Source organism: Centruroides vittatus, unplaced genomic scaffold, assembly GCF_030686945.1.
Source record: "Centruroides vittatus isolate TY-2023 unplaced genomic scaffold, ASM3068694v2 contig_401, whole genome shotgun sequence".
Lineage (NCBI taxonomy): Eukaryota > Metazoa > Arthropoda > Arachnida > Scorpiones > Buthidae > Centruroides > Centruroides vittatus.
In genome coordinates, this window is record NW_027122216.1 from 390,764 (window position 1) to 405,989 (window position 15,226).

General features: G+C 22.8%; 1 protein-coding gene and 1 long non-coding RNA gene across 3 annotated transcripts in view; one reads left to right on the forward strand and one right to left on the reverse strand.

Moving 5' to 3' along the window:
* The window catches only part of LOC136976554 (sodium channel modifier 1-like), a 55,640-nt gene that overhangs the window by 34,662 nt on the left and 5,752 nt on the right, over nucleotides 1-15,226 (forward strand). The gene's annotated exons all lie outside the window — the stretch shown is intronic.
* Nucleotides 4,497-15,226, reverse strand: part of LOC136976559 (uncharacterized) — a 49,878-nt gene continuing 39,148 nt past the window's right edge. Inside the window, exon 2 of the long non-coding RNA XR_010880945.1 lies at nucleotides 4,497-4,676. This is a non-coding gene — a long non-coding RNA (uncharacterized lncRNA). The remainder of the gene's footprint in view (nucleotides 4,677-15,226) is intronic.

A 15,226-nucleotide genomic window follows, 5' to 3' on the forward strand; every position in this document is an offset into this window, starting at 1 on the left:
ATATTTTATAGTTAAAATCTATCTGTGAAGAATAGAATTTATCTTTAATTTCTAAATTACTATATACAGTCTGTAAATAAAATATAATTTATTTAAGAATAAATGAATAAAATCAGAATCCAGTAATATATTATAGAAATGAATTGATCTGGAAAATAGTTCTAAGATCTAGTAATAATAATGGAGTTTATTAGTTATTCATACATTTATAGAATTCATATTGATAGGTAATCAAGATGAGAGTATAAGATAGACATGAACAAATGCAATTATGAATAATGCAATATTAATAAAGTGATATTGAAGTTAGCTTGTTTTTGAAATTCTGTTTTTATAAAAAATAGTGGATATTATAGACACAGACTAGAATAGATTTATAGGAGATTTAAAAAAAATAAGATTTTTACATTTGTCTTGTTTCATTTAATTAAGTAACTATAAGTAATATTTGAGCATGGCTATGATAAATAAGTGAATATTTGGTATCTGTTCTTATATTGTTTTCAATATAATCTTTTCTAATATTTTTCTGATGATGACTATTATTCAGCTTTTTAATTAATAAATATGTATGTATTTGACTTTCTTCTTTTTAAATAATGACTTGTTAGAATATTATGGGAAGTGATTTAAACTTTAAATAAGTGCTTTGACTTCCTTATATTTCTAATAACAAACTGATGATGGCTACAAAAATAATTGTTGCTTTTTGTTCATCTTTTTATTTTATGTTGTTTTGAAAGAATTTAGTTTCAGTATATGTTATAGTAAGTCTTCAATTTATTAAAATATTTTAAAGTTTACAATATTTTTTACTTTGAGAATATTAATCAGTTGAAGTAACTATGATATTTTTAATATATTAATTAATTCCTACAGTCATTCTCATTAGAATATAATTTTAACTATTGTATTCTTTTATTAGTTTAGAATAATTTTCCTTATGTTTGGAGAGTGATTTTAATTCATTTTCATATAAAAATATTATTCATTAAAGTTTCTAACATAAACATAAAATCATATTGAACATTCTTCAAGGAGTTTCTTCTCATTATTAGATGTTATTCACTAATACTTATCTAGGAATTCAAAATTTAAACATTCAAATTCCAAATGTTCCAAAATTCATTAGGCACAATATCACAAGGTTGGCAAAACTTGTCAGTCAGCCCTTGTCTATGCGTGTGCAGTGACTTTGTAATACCTTGTGTTACATAAACTTTTTAATTCAAATAACTTATTATTAGATCTCACTTCACACAAACTTAAGAATTTCCATTTTTAGAATAAATTTGAAATTAAGATATTTTAAAATTAAAGTTAAAATAAAATAAACAGGCAGAAAAAGTTAATTTTAATAATTATTAATTCATAATTTAAAAATATAATAATTATTAACTAAGTAATTTTAAATTCAAGTAATTTTAAATTTAATTTTAAATTCAATATGGAAATAGTATTTAAGGCATAATAAATTTCAATGTACAGTTTGAAACAGTTTTTATATAATGATGTGAAAATTAAAGTTTAGTTTAAATTGAGTTCTATTTACATTATATACAAAATAAATTTGCAAAGTTAATTTCATTTTCTTGTTATCTAATATAAACATTTAATAATGATAGTCATTGAAACTTGTTTATTTCATTAAAAATTATTAAATGAAAATAGCATTTTAGAATATTATTATTTAGTTTTCAAGTATTCAATAACCTTATCTACATTTGAATTTGATAAAATAATATGATAAAAACAATAAGAATAAAATTCTGATGAAATTTAAAAATATAATTAAATATATTGCATAATAATTAGTTTATCAGTATGAATTTTCCATCTTCATATTGTGAAGTATACAAAAGGAATCATTAAATTAAATATGCTAACATACATTCACAATATAGTAAATAAAAGAAAAATAAGTTCATTCATTAACTAAAGTATATCACTCAATTCCAATGAGGTAATAGCGATAGAAGGAGCTCCCTTTATCGCTATTACCTCAAGACACCCGGATTGGAGATTACCGGAAGTGCCGCCATCTTGGAACCATAGGTAACATTAATCAATGTTATCTAATATAAACATTTAATAGGGTATATAGGATTATATAGGGTAAAAAATGATGTTCTTATTTGTTCATTTTTATTCAAGTTTGATAAATGAAGATTATATATTGATTCAAATGAATTGTCAAATTCATTCAACATATTAACATAATTAATTTTATTTAATTACGTTAATTAACATAATCTCTTATTAAAAGTTTAGATTATAAATTTTTATAAATCATTTGCAATAACTGAATTGATAATTTTATGGAACTTTAAAATAACTTTGATTAAAAATATTATAAAATTAATTTAGATTATAATAGAGTTTAATTTTACTGAAAAGTGATAAATCAGTAGAAGTTAATTTGAAATTCTTAATGGAAAATATTTATTATATTCGCTATAAAATTTCAGCACTAAAAATGCTTATTTTCATTAGTTATATAAAATCATGTATAATTTATTAAAATTTAATTTAAAATAATTTGAAGGAGTTTTTCTTTCATTTTTTTTGTAATAAGAGAAATAAACAAATTATAAAAAAATAATAAATTAAAATATACATGTTACGATAGGATGATTATAATAAATCAGTCTTAATAATAAATATTAAAAGGAATATATACAGAATAAATATTGAATTTCAAGAAAGTTAGCAAAGTAAATCTTATATTTTTTACACATACATAACACATATAATTACTGATATATATATATTATTTTATTAATTAAGGAATGATTCTCCCTTAATAGATAAGAAAACAGCTAAAATAATGTATAGTATAAATATATAATACAGTTTAGTAACAACATAATTCTCTATTAAAGAATTCCCTATACTCATTAAATTACACACAATTAATAAGATTAACTGTTACTACTAATATTTTACTTTCTGTCATGAATTATTTGTAAAGACCCAAATATAATATATCAGAAAAGTATTTGTGTAATTATCATTTATAAAAATTTAATATTAAGAAATTATGTTAAATATTTCTTGTTTATACTTGTAAAATGATAACAGTCTTAAGAAAAAAGTCAAATGCAAAGTCTTAGTAATGTGGAAAGACAGATAAGCTGTACAAAATCGGAATAAAAAATCAATTGGTTGATGTAAATAAGCAAATAATTAGACTAAATATGTAAAACAACATTTCTTTCAAAGTATTCAACTGAATTAAATTAAAAATTAAAAAGTTTCAGGTATGTTTGTGTTTCTGAAGAAAAATGTTTAGTAATTTTGAAATAACATTTATGTGAAAGGTTTTTTTTTCTTGGACTTTTTATGTAAATTTATTATATTCATTGGCTTGATTATATTGTGCCTCTGTGTATTTACTGCTTTTTTTCTTTACAGTTGTATAGAAATACAAAGATGTAATGGAGGTTTTCTAATGCTGTCAGAAAATTGACTTGTTTAAAATAATTTCAAATTCTATAACAGATGACTTTTTTTCTGAAGATGCTTAATTAAGGAGTCATACATTATATTCATATTTTATATGTTACAAATAAACTAATCAGTTCTGCTTTAAATAACTGGAGATTTAATTACAGAATTTGAAGACTTTAAAATGCTAATTATACGATTAAAAAGTCTATGCTTTTAATTTAAATTCTGAAATAAGCTTTAATTTATTTTCTGGTTTAACTTTCTTATAGGTTTTTATGCCAGTCATTAAATATAAATTAGTCAATTTATTTAAACAAAATATATTATTATAAAGAACTACAACAACAAATATTTAATTTGTTGATCATTTAATCTTTTTTAAACTTCATGTTTTCATTAAAAACTTTAACTTATATTTTATAAAATTCATTATAATGTCTTAACCATAAATATTTTTATAATCTTTCTGTTCCATTTTCAGATTGCAAGTAATCAGTATACAAAAACAAACTGACAATATTTTTAAAACAATTTCTATTAAATTCCTTTCATGTCATGTACTCCTAATTGAAACATATTATCCTTTGTCCTTTTTTTTTAATTGTTCTTTATTGAAATTTTATTTTATTGAATCTACTTGAAATTTGAAATAATATTTCTTATGTTTTTAGTATTATTTCTATCAATCCAATGTTGTTAATTATTAACAAATCATTCTTTTGGTGAAAAATCATTAAAGGAGAAAAATGACTCACTATTTATTCATATTAATACTTTGCAAGTTTATATTGATATACTCTTTCAATACCCAATCTGAACCTGCTATTGTAAAAGTATCAACACTTTCTTATGATATTGTATCTCTAGGCTCACATTAACCGGATATTAATATCACAATGTTATGCATGACCATGAAGAGCAATCATGATGGACCCTATGTCTAGGGCTTCCTGGGCCCCTCTATCCCTTCTGATACAGTACAAAGTTTATTACATTTTTTTTCCTCTGTTTATGCACCTTAAATTATAAAAATCGATTTTATAGACTTTATAATTAAAATTTTATTATACAGATTCTAGCCTGGGTCCCCAGGCATTCAGGAAAACAACTTCAGTTTTTCCTCCCTCTTGTCAGCCTTCATGTATTATGTTACCACTCATTGGCTCTTACTGGTATTGATTCTTTAAGTGCAGCTCTTGAAGCAAATCTAGTTGACCAACTCTGTTCTACACAATAGAGAAAAACACTTTAAACTTTTGATCAATTAAACTTTCCAAAATATTTATTATTTATTACAGTGCAGTTTGCAAACAAGAAATTTTATAACCATCATTAGTTATAATTTAGATTAAAAGAAGATAAATAACAATAAGTATTAAAATATTATTTTATTCCTTTTAATAAAAACTTTGAAAAAACAGGATTTGATCTGGAAAACAAACACATTTTAAAATTTTGTATAAATGTAGTAATAAAAAATAATTACAAAAGTGTATCAAAACATTAATGAATGAAAATAGTATTATAAAAATATTCATTATTTTATACAATGATTCAGTAATGAGGGAGGTTGTTATTTATCTACAAAACTAATGAAAAAGATCAAATAATTATAATTATGTTCGTGAGTATAATTAATAATTAATAGACTTTATAAAACAACATACAAAATGCATTATTTTATAAATTCAAAATTTATTTACTCATCAAATAATTCTTTTTAAGTGTGACTATAGCAGCTGTAACTTTGTGCATAATATTACTCTAATGCAAAAATCATATTCATGAACAAACACTCTTTCTCAAGTGATATGGCATTTTATAATAAGCATATTTAACTCATTTAATACAAAAAAATTATTTTAAAGTATTTCAAGTATTTTGCAGCCTTTGTTTTAAAACTTGATGATTTTGATTCAAAATTATTAATATTAAATATTTTAAAGCTAAATTTTTATCAGTTACAGCTGAAAAAGGTGTCTAATAAAAGATAAATACAGCAAAAAATAGATTTATTCATTATTACTCTTTATAACAATGTTATATTCAGCTACAAAATGAATATTTTATATATTTTTTAGAAGAAATGCAAATATTTCTTGTTGAAAACTAATTGACAATATAATCATTTATTAATAGCTTATAATAATTAATTAATAATAATAATAATCTAATTATTCAGACAATTTTGCATAACTTACACTTAAATTTATTAAAATTAAATTTAAAACGGTCTGAAAATAATTTTATTGTTTAAATTTGACTTGTTTACAATTTATTGCTATTGTACAATTATAATATTCATAATGTTGTATAAAATACAAGTTATTACAAAAGTTCCATATTAAATTTTATAACTTACCTAAACAGTATATTGAAAAAGGAAAACTATTGAAAATGATAGATATGTTATCAAGTATAGAATAATAATACTGTATAGTGATTTGAAAGAAATATATAAAATGTATATTTTAAAGGCAGATGTAAACATGTAATGTCTTTGTAAAAAATCTTTAAAAAAGTAGTTTAATTGATTTTTCATGTATTCATGTTTACTAATACAGTATTTATTCTATCCAATATAGATATACAGGGCATCTTGTAAATCTGGACCCATAGGAGTTTTTCATATTACCATTTCTTTCATTGCAGGAAAACCATGTCTCTGACTACAGAGGAAGGAACTTAAATGGTTTCGATAGTGTGGCTCTGCAGTCACTTAGAAGTGACCAGAGAATTTCAATAGGCTCCATCCAATAGGCAGGCCAATCGTGCACAGGTGTGTTGGCAAGCTCATTGCCAAATTTAAAGAAAGTGTTGTAAGATGCAGTTGGATGATGGTCTTGGAGATCCCAATCTTACTCAAAATGTGTCAAAGGGACTTCTATAGATTCAGTACAAAACAAGCTAACACTTCAGCACTGCTTTCTTTGTCCATAACAGTTCTTGGCAGTCTGCTACAAGGCCTGTCATGTACACTCCCAGTTTCCTTAAATTTGGCAATGAGCTTACTAGCACATCTGTACATGATTGGTCAACAGTCTGGATGGAACCTATTGAATTCTGTGGCCACCTCTTGGTGACAGCAGACCCCCCACCATCAAAATCACTTGAGTTCATTCCTCTGTAGTCAGTGACGTAGTTTCCCTGTAATGAAAGAAATGGTAATATGAAAAACTCCTGTGGGTCCAGATTTATAGGATACCCTGTATAAGCCATTTATTTAAATAAAAATTTATTAGAATATTACAAATATATTTATATTTAATGGTGTAATAATTGCAAGTGAAGTTTTAAGTGTATTTTTACTGACTTATAATTTAAAGATATATACCGGTATAGTTAAGCAATTACACATATCTTTTTAATTTTAAACAAATAAATTAAATTTTATAATATATCTTTATAAATATGAATGTTTTATAACATTTTAAAAATATATGGTCTAAAACTATTTTTTTTTATAGCTAATGCTTTTCCCAATAATGCTTGAAAAAAACCATCTCAAAACTTTCATCTTCCTCTTTTCTAACTTGATGTTTACTAACTTCTTTTTGCAAATGTCTTATCATTTTACATTATCTATTCTTTCATGTTTTAGTTATCAGTCTTGTTAATGAGACCATATTTTGCAAGTTTAGACAAGACAGAGACTTCTATTACTATCAAGATATTTCATATCTAAAATTGAGAATTCAAGAAACTTATGTACAGTAACACCCTGAGTTATGTAATGTGCAACTTATGTAAATTAGCAGTTACGTAAAATGTAAATCTCAAAAATTTGAAAAAAATCTGAGTAGATTAACATGTAATTTTACAAAGAATTATTTTATTTCAAATATCCATTCATTCATTCTCTCTCTCTCTCTCTCTCTCTCTCTCTCTCTCTCTCTCTCTTCCTTTCTGTCTTTTGCACTGTACTGATTTATTACTTTATTGCTCTGCTAATCCTTTACTTTTCATAAAGGATTAGCAGAGCAATAAAGTAATAAATCAGTACAGTGCAAAAGACAGACCGAAAAGGTCTAATTGTAAGCACATATGCAAGCATACCAGGCACTCTTTTTCGTAAACAAGATTCTTCTGCAATACTCAGTGAAGGTCAAGCTGCAAAATCAAGCATATCAGTGCTTGTTTTTTTATATGTATTGTTTCATGTCATTAGTGTAGTTTGCCTCAAGTGATTTGTTTAATACATAACCTGTTTACTACCACTATATGTACAGTACAGTGTTCATTGTTTATTTACAGTACTGTACCGTTAAAATGCAATTGAAACGACAAACCAAATTCATTGGTAATAAACCAAAAAAATAAAGGTCTGCAATTACTTTAGAAGAAAAATTTTTAAAAATTTTTTGTTTCATTTATATATGTACTTTGTATTTCTATTGTTCTTTTATACAAAAAAAATAATAATTAATATATGTACAGTACACATATAATAATAAATACAGTATTGAGTTATTAATTACATAGCTAAATTTAATTAAGCAATTTACAAATTAGAGTTACAAAAAAGTCTATTGTCTGCATTACTTACGTAACTCTGGGTATTACTGTACATAAGAAAACATTTCTTCTCACATATTCAGCATGCTCCAGAACTAATGTATGACATAAATACTTTTAAATATATTAAATAATTTTCTTATTTTAAATTTTCTCAAAGCTTTCACTAAAACTGTGACCAAGACTTTTTCATCTTACTAGACTAAGATGATACAGAGACCAAGACAAAACTGACTTTACCCTTCACTTTAGTGATTGTCTTGAGATGAAGCAATGCCACAAGACTTTACAAGACAAGCTGTTATGTGCTATTATGTATTGGATATTGTCCCTTGATTGAAAAGGGTTGAAAATGTTAGTGTCAATAAAATTGATATGCTGAAGTAAGGTGTTAAGTGTAAAGATATTAATATAGTGTTCAATTTGTAAGAAATGTTAACTGTTGTTATCTTATTTATAAGGTATTTATACTTTTTTACTTTGTAGCTATACTAACGTGGTTAAGTGAATTAACATGATTTAAATATTTTGGCAAGTGTTACTCTGTAGAATTATTTAACACTTGGCTATCTTTACAGACATCATTTAAGAATGCAAATCATGTCATTTTAACTTTTTTTGTTGGTATTCTGCCAAAATGTTGAAAATATTTATCTTAACAAGATTTGATAAATTTTTGAAACATATATTGTTTAGTTAATTATTTATTTATTTCAGAACCATATATCATTTTATTATCTAATATATATCTTCATATAATCTTAATAATTATTTTATATTATTGTTATTTAAAGTTTTAATATAGTTTAAAAAATACATTTAACCTTTAAATATAGTAATATGTAGAAAAATTTTTGTTATTTAAATAGAATATTATATATTTGAGTATATTTTTTAGAATCAATTTATAATTTTTTTTATTTTATTCTGTAGTTTAAAGAAAATATATTATCTTGATATTATTAAAAGCTTTTACCAATTTTTGTTTGTTTACAATGAAATTTTTAAAATATTTAAAATGAATTTAGATATTGCATTTAATATTGCTATGAACATAACCACTACATTGTTTTTATGCAGCACAGTATAGAAACTACTTACAGAAATTTTCATCTTCCTTCTTTCTAAGCTGATGTTTACTGACTCCTTTCTATAAAATTCCTTATTCCATCATGTTATCTAATCTATTGTGTTAGTTTTTTGATGTAAAAATTTAACTTTATATGCATAAGTAAATATGAATGTATTTTGTTTATATTGAGTAGTAGTGAAATTAAATATAATACTCATTTTATATACATAAATATTATGACATTTCTCAGCACTGGGCTTAAACTTGTTGCGACCCTAAGTTATAACCTATAATATAGTCTTATCCACCATCAAATAATGAAAATGTAAAAATGTGAGGCCCAAAGTTACTGACTCATAATACAAGGCCCTACGCTGCAGCTTCTTTAGCTTATTTGCAAATTTGGCCTTGACATTACTGCTATATCTTTTATTCAGTTTACAAAGATCAACTAATAGAAGTCATTGAATGATTTAGATATCAACTGAAATTTTCAAAATTATTAGACAAACAGTTAAGCAAATGAAACAATTTAATAAATACTCTTAAAATTATTTTATTAATCCATAATTCCAAATACACTTTATAATTAATTCTAAAGAATTTATTCATGTAATTTTTTAGGAATTTTGAAATCAAAATATCTGTAATCTAATATTTTGAAATTAAAATATTAGATTGGGATCAGAATATTTGTAATGTTAGATGATAAAATGTGTTAAAATTTCTGCTTGGATTATTTCCAAATTATATTTAAATCATTAACATCAAACATATTTACTGAATATCTATACACAAGTTTCTATTAATATGATAGTAATGAATGTAACATGATATTACTACCAAATCTAAAAAATTTTAAGTTCAAATTTAGTCTTTAACCGTTTTTTTAAATGATGGATTTCTCATGAAACCAAATATTTTATATTTAGACTTTTTCTATTTAGCATGTAGTAGAAATTTTAGAAGATAAACACATTTGGAAACATTCCAATGTCGCAAGTATAAAGTTTTAATTTATGAAACGGAAATTGCTTGAAGTTAATGAATTTATAAATATACATTATTACATGCTGAATTTAACAATATATGTTAAATACAGCATGTAACACTGTTTAATTTCACATAATTTACTTTCTTAATTTTTTAATTTGTTTATAAAATTAATATCAATATTTTAAAAATATTTTTTTAAATTTTAATATCATTGATACTGCAATATAAAAAATAAAAACTTAATAAAATTTTCAAATATAAATCAATAGTTTTAATTAAATTAAACTAGACATATATATATATTAAAATTTAAAAAAGAAATGTTTCAAGTTAATATTGTAATTAATGATATTAATCAAAGTAAAATAAAAATAGCAATAGATTAAAAAGTAGAATTGATATGCCATTGCTTATATATTTTAATCACATAACTGATTAATTATTTTAATTACTTAATTATATTAATAAAAATTAAAATTTTTTTATCTTGTAGATCTGTTATCTACTAAAGCTAGAAGTGTGCTTTTTTAATATATTTTATTATGATAATTTCACAATCATATGTGGAATCATAATGTTAGATTTATTGACTGACTGTATATTTAGAAATACATATGTTCTACTTATGGAACATTGGCATCCGCAAATATAGTTTTTAAGAAAAACATGTTTATTTTGGACTGCAAAAAAAGAATATTACAAGAAATATACAAATGTGAGTGAGAAACTATATTAGACAATCAAAATTTACTGTCTTAATTATTACATCATAACAAAAATCTTAAAATCCTAAAATATCAGCAGTTGACAAGAAACTGTTTGCATTTTTAGACTAATGTTTATTATATAATGAGTACTGTTTTCAGAACTTTTTGACAAAAAATTAGTTATTACTGTTATCATCATCTATCTAAAATAGCTTTATATAGACAAAGATTAAATATTATTCTACTTCTCTTTCTATACATTGATAATTAAAAATGAAAAATCACACAGAAATTTAATTAATGCTCTTCGATAGACGTGTTTATTGCTATAATACTCCAGTATACCAATTGGTGTTGTAACTCGATAATTAAAAATTTTATACTGACCGAATTTATAGTTTAGTTAAGATATTAAAAAGTTGAAACACAATTTAAAACTTGGTTATAGTAGAGTTCTTTTGCATTAACTTCTAAGATCATCACTGATAACCAGTATTCCATATTACAATAAAATTTAAAATTTATCAGTATTTATTTGACATCATCTATGTTGAATGCATTCTCAATGTTTCTGTAGTAAGCAAAACATTGAATTCATTTATCAATAAAGTTTAAGAATGCTTGCAGAAGGGATCCGCTATGCCTTTATTGAAAAATTATATTAATTATATTGAATTCTTTACCTTACAAATCAGTTAACGAAACATATTATTAATCTCAATTATTTGCTTTACCAATAAAATCTAACTTGAATATACTAAAAGTAAAGAAAATTCAAACTCATACAACATGGTATGTTTTATTACTTGATTGTTTTTGAATTGCAATTAAAGCATTAAATAACTAGAATTATTCTTTTAAATGTAATGTTTTCTGTAATGTACTTATAAATAAATATAAGAATACGACACAAACAAAATAACTGTCATGCAAGTTAATTCTATAATCATTCATTTTAAATACAACAGAATTACATCAAATTGCAAATTGGGGTAATCCTGCCGAAAAGATTATAACAGTATAAAAAATTTAGTGTTATAAAAGTACGTATATGTATAGTAAATATTTAAGCTTACATATTTAAATTAAATATTTAAAATTTAAATGAACAGAAACTAATTTAATTTTTCTCTGAGAATAAAAAACTGAATTGGCTTCAATTATTTCTTTGAAGTAATTTAACACTTTTTAATGCATTTTTTTTATCTTTTAAAAAAATAAATGTGTTTTTACTATATGCTGAATGATGCTATAAAAATAATGTTTGGTCATTTACTTGTCAAATTATTCTTATAAATGGTCATTTTTATTTGTCAGTTTGATCTCATTTAAAACAACAAAGAATTTTAAAAGAAAAAAAAAATGAGAGAGGAACTGAAACATGAAAGAAAACAGCTTTTTATTATATATATATTTATATTCATATTAATATAAATTTAGAAATAGAAAAACTCCAAGCAACAAAAGGTAGAAATTTAATTTTTATTCTAGTTTTGAATATGTGAAATGTGATGTTGACAACATGATACAATACTTACGAATTCATTATTAAATGTTTTGGAGAAGTTGAAACTTTTTAAATCTTTAAAGGAATCTTTGAAAAATCTGGATAAATATAATTTCCTGATATTTTTTTGTTCTAATTTGTATAATTTGTGTAATATAACATATTAATAGGACATATATTTTCAATTTTTTTGGTTAATTTTACATTCTGCAGTTAAGTTTTGATTGCTCTAACTTACCAGTTTCTGTTTATAAAAATGGAAAAAAAAGCATCATCATTATCATTTGTTGAGGGAAAGTAAATTATTGAACTGCTTGAGTTTGATAAAATAAGATAGATCAGGACTTAAACTTTTTTTATTCACGACCCCATTTATGATTGTGATTTTTTTCACGACCCCCCCAAAAAAATATATAAAATAAAGATATATAAATATTTTGCAATATACATATGAAATACAATGAAAATATACATATATATTGAAGATATATACAAATTTGCAAAAACAATAATGGTGTACTACCACAGTTCACTCTTGTGTTACAATGGAACAGAGACAACTGAATACACTGAAAAGCAATAATACTACACTAGTTCACACTACAATCAGTGTTGCTGAATCGTTGTCTCGCTGCACCAGAAGTGACACAAAGTGCAACTCACAAAACTTGCGACACAAAACATGCCATTTTCAAACTCTCACACAATATTTTCAATATTTTGCATTAAAATCTCGTGACCCCAAGATTTCGCTAAGCGACCCCAAATGGGGTCGCAACCCATAGTTTAAGAAGCCCTGAGATAGATAATCATAATCATTTGTAAAACATACAATATTCTTAATAGATTTATTTAAAAATATTGATATCCATTGAATGTTAAAGTAATGATGTCATATATTGCATTTTTAGTATATTCAATTTACTTGTTCTGATCTGTTAAAATTGTTAAACTTTTATTCTTGTAAGGTTTTCAAACTATTTTGTTTAAATTTAACCATTAGTTTTCTTATAAGAAAATGGCTAAATGGTTATAACAATTTTTCTAATCAAAATATAAGAGTTTCATAGAAAACAATAGAAATGACTTTGTTAATCAGCGTTAATCTGTAAAATTATTTAGATTATTGTTCATTATACATCTTATTTATTATTGTATAAATTATTTAAATATTTCCTGTTTGTTTTACTTTTTAATAACTTTATAAAATATTTATATTTTGTCTGTCTCTCAAAATTTCCAAAAGTATAAAACACTAATAGAATTTGAAATTTTAATTTTATAATATTGGCAAAAAAATAACTTTATCACATCTGTTGAATGATTTTAATGGAAATTGTGGAAACTTCATCATTATAATTGTCTATTGGGCAAAGAATAAAAACAATATATGTAATATTTTTTAAATTATTTATATTATGTAGATAAATCTAATTACAGTAGTAAAAATATACAAATAAAAGGAACAAGATTATATAGTGTGTTTACTTTTATTCATAGATTATTCATCAGATAAAACATTATGCTTTTATTAATGAAAAATAAGTAACTGTCTTAATTTGCTAAAGTTTATTTGTATTATTTGTTTGTTTATATCATCAAAGAATCATAAAACATCTCAAAATTCTGTTTAATATTTTACATATTTATAAATTTAGAATAATAAAAATTAAAAAATTGTTTTATTATTTTTATTAGATGCATAATAATTAAGAAACTATTATAGAATTAGATTGGCAGAAGAGTATCAATTTTTGGAAATTGAGACAATTTGTCAAAAACATATAAAATTAGTAAAAATATATTAAATAAATATATATTATCAACAAGTTTACTACATAATACAAATACATAATAATCTTGATTTTGGCATTTAATTTGAGCCTTTAACTATTATTTTTATTCACATAAAAGAATTATAATAATATATTAGTAAGGATTATTTATTTGAATAATTGCTTAAAAAAAAACACTTTAGTCCAACAATATATTTATTTAATGACATTTTAGTCTGTTTTGAAAGCCCAAAAAAGATTTGTTAACTACTGTAAATATATTGCTAGACACTAAAGGATTTTGAACATTTATTTGTACAACAGATCCAGTATAAAATGTATTCATTAATAAAACAGAATGTATTAGACCAGTATATAAATTAAATGTATGAGGTATTTAGAAAATAACAAACAAGTCTTATATTTATGAATTTTTCTCAACTAATAATAAAATAAAAAGTTTTATTAGCTGAAGTTTAAGTTTGAAGTTTGTTTTGATTTAACATTTATCATTTACTTTTGTAATATATTTTTATAATTTCATAGTAAAATTATACATGCAATTTACATAATATCCTAATAAAATTTTTATTTTATTATTATTATAGTTATAGTTTATTTTTATAATATTTAATAAGCATAATGTCATGAAAATCATTAAAACTTTAGTATGAAGCAAAAAAATAAAAAGTTAAATGAAAGAGGAAAAAAGTAATATACATATCATGAATACAACTAACCCAAAAGTTATTTCAAATACCAAACAGCAGATTCTTTATTAGATTATAAGGCTAAATAACCAAGAAATTTGTGATTATTTAGCCTTTTAGCTAGAATCTAGCTGTTAATTTGACATTTATTATATATCATTTAAAATTAAATTTTAAATAAAATTATTTTACATTAAATAAAAATTAAAATGCATTAGTTTTTTAATTATAAAATTAGCTTAAATGTAAATTAGGTAGAAATTATCAAAAAATAAATAAATAGAGAATTAAAAATTAAGTTTCTCGATACATTTCTTGGTGTAAAATATGTTGAGAAGTTTAATTGTAATTTATAACAATGAAAAATATATAATTAAAACAATTATATGAACAACTTATGTGACTTAAATGTGTAATTGATTCTATTTTAAATTAATTTAATGTGTATACGTATCAATGTAAAATGTAATTACTGTTAATGGTTATTACATTAT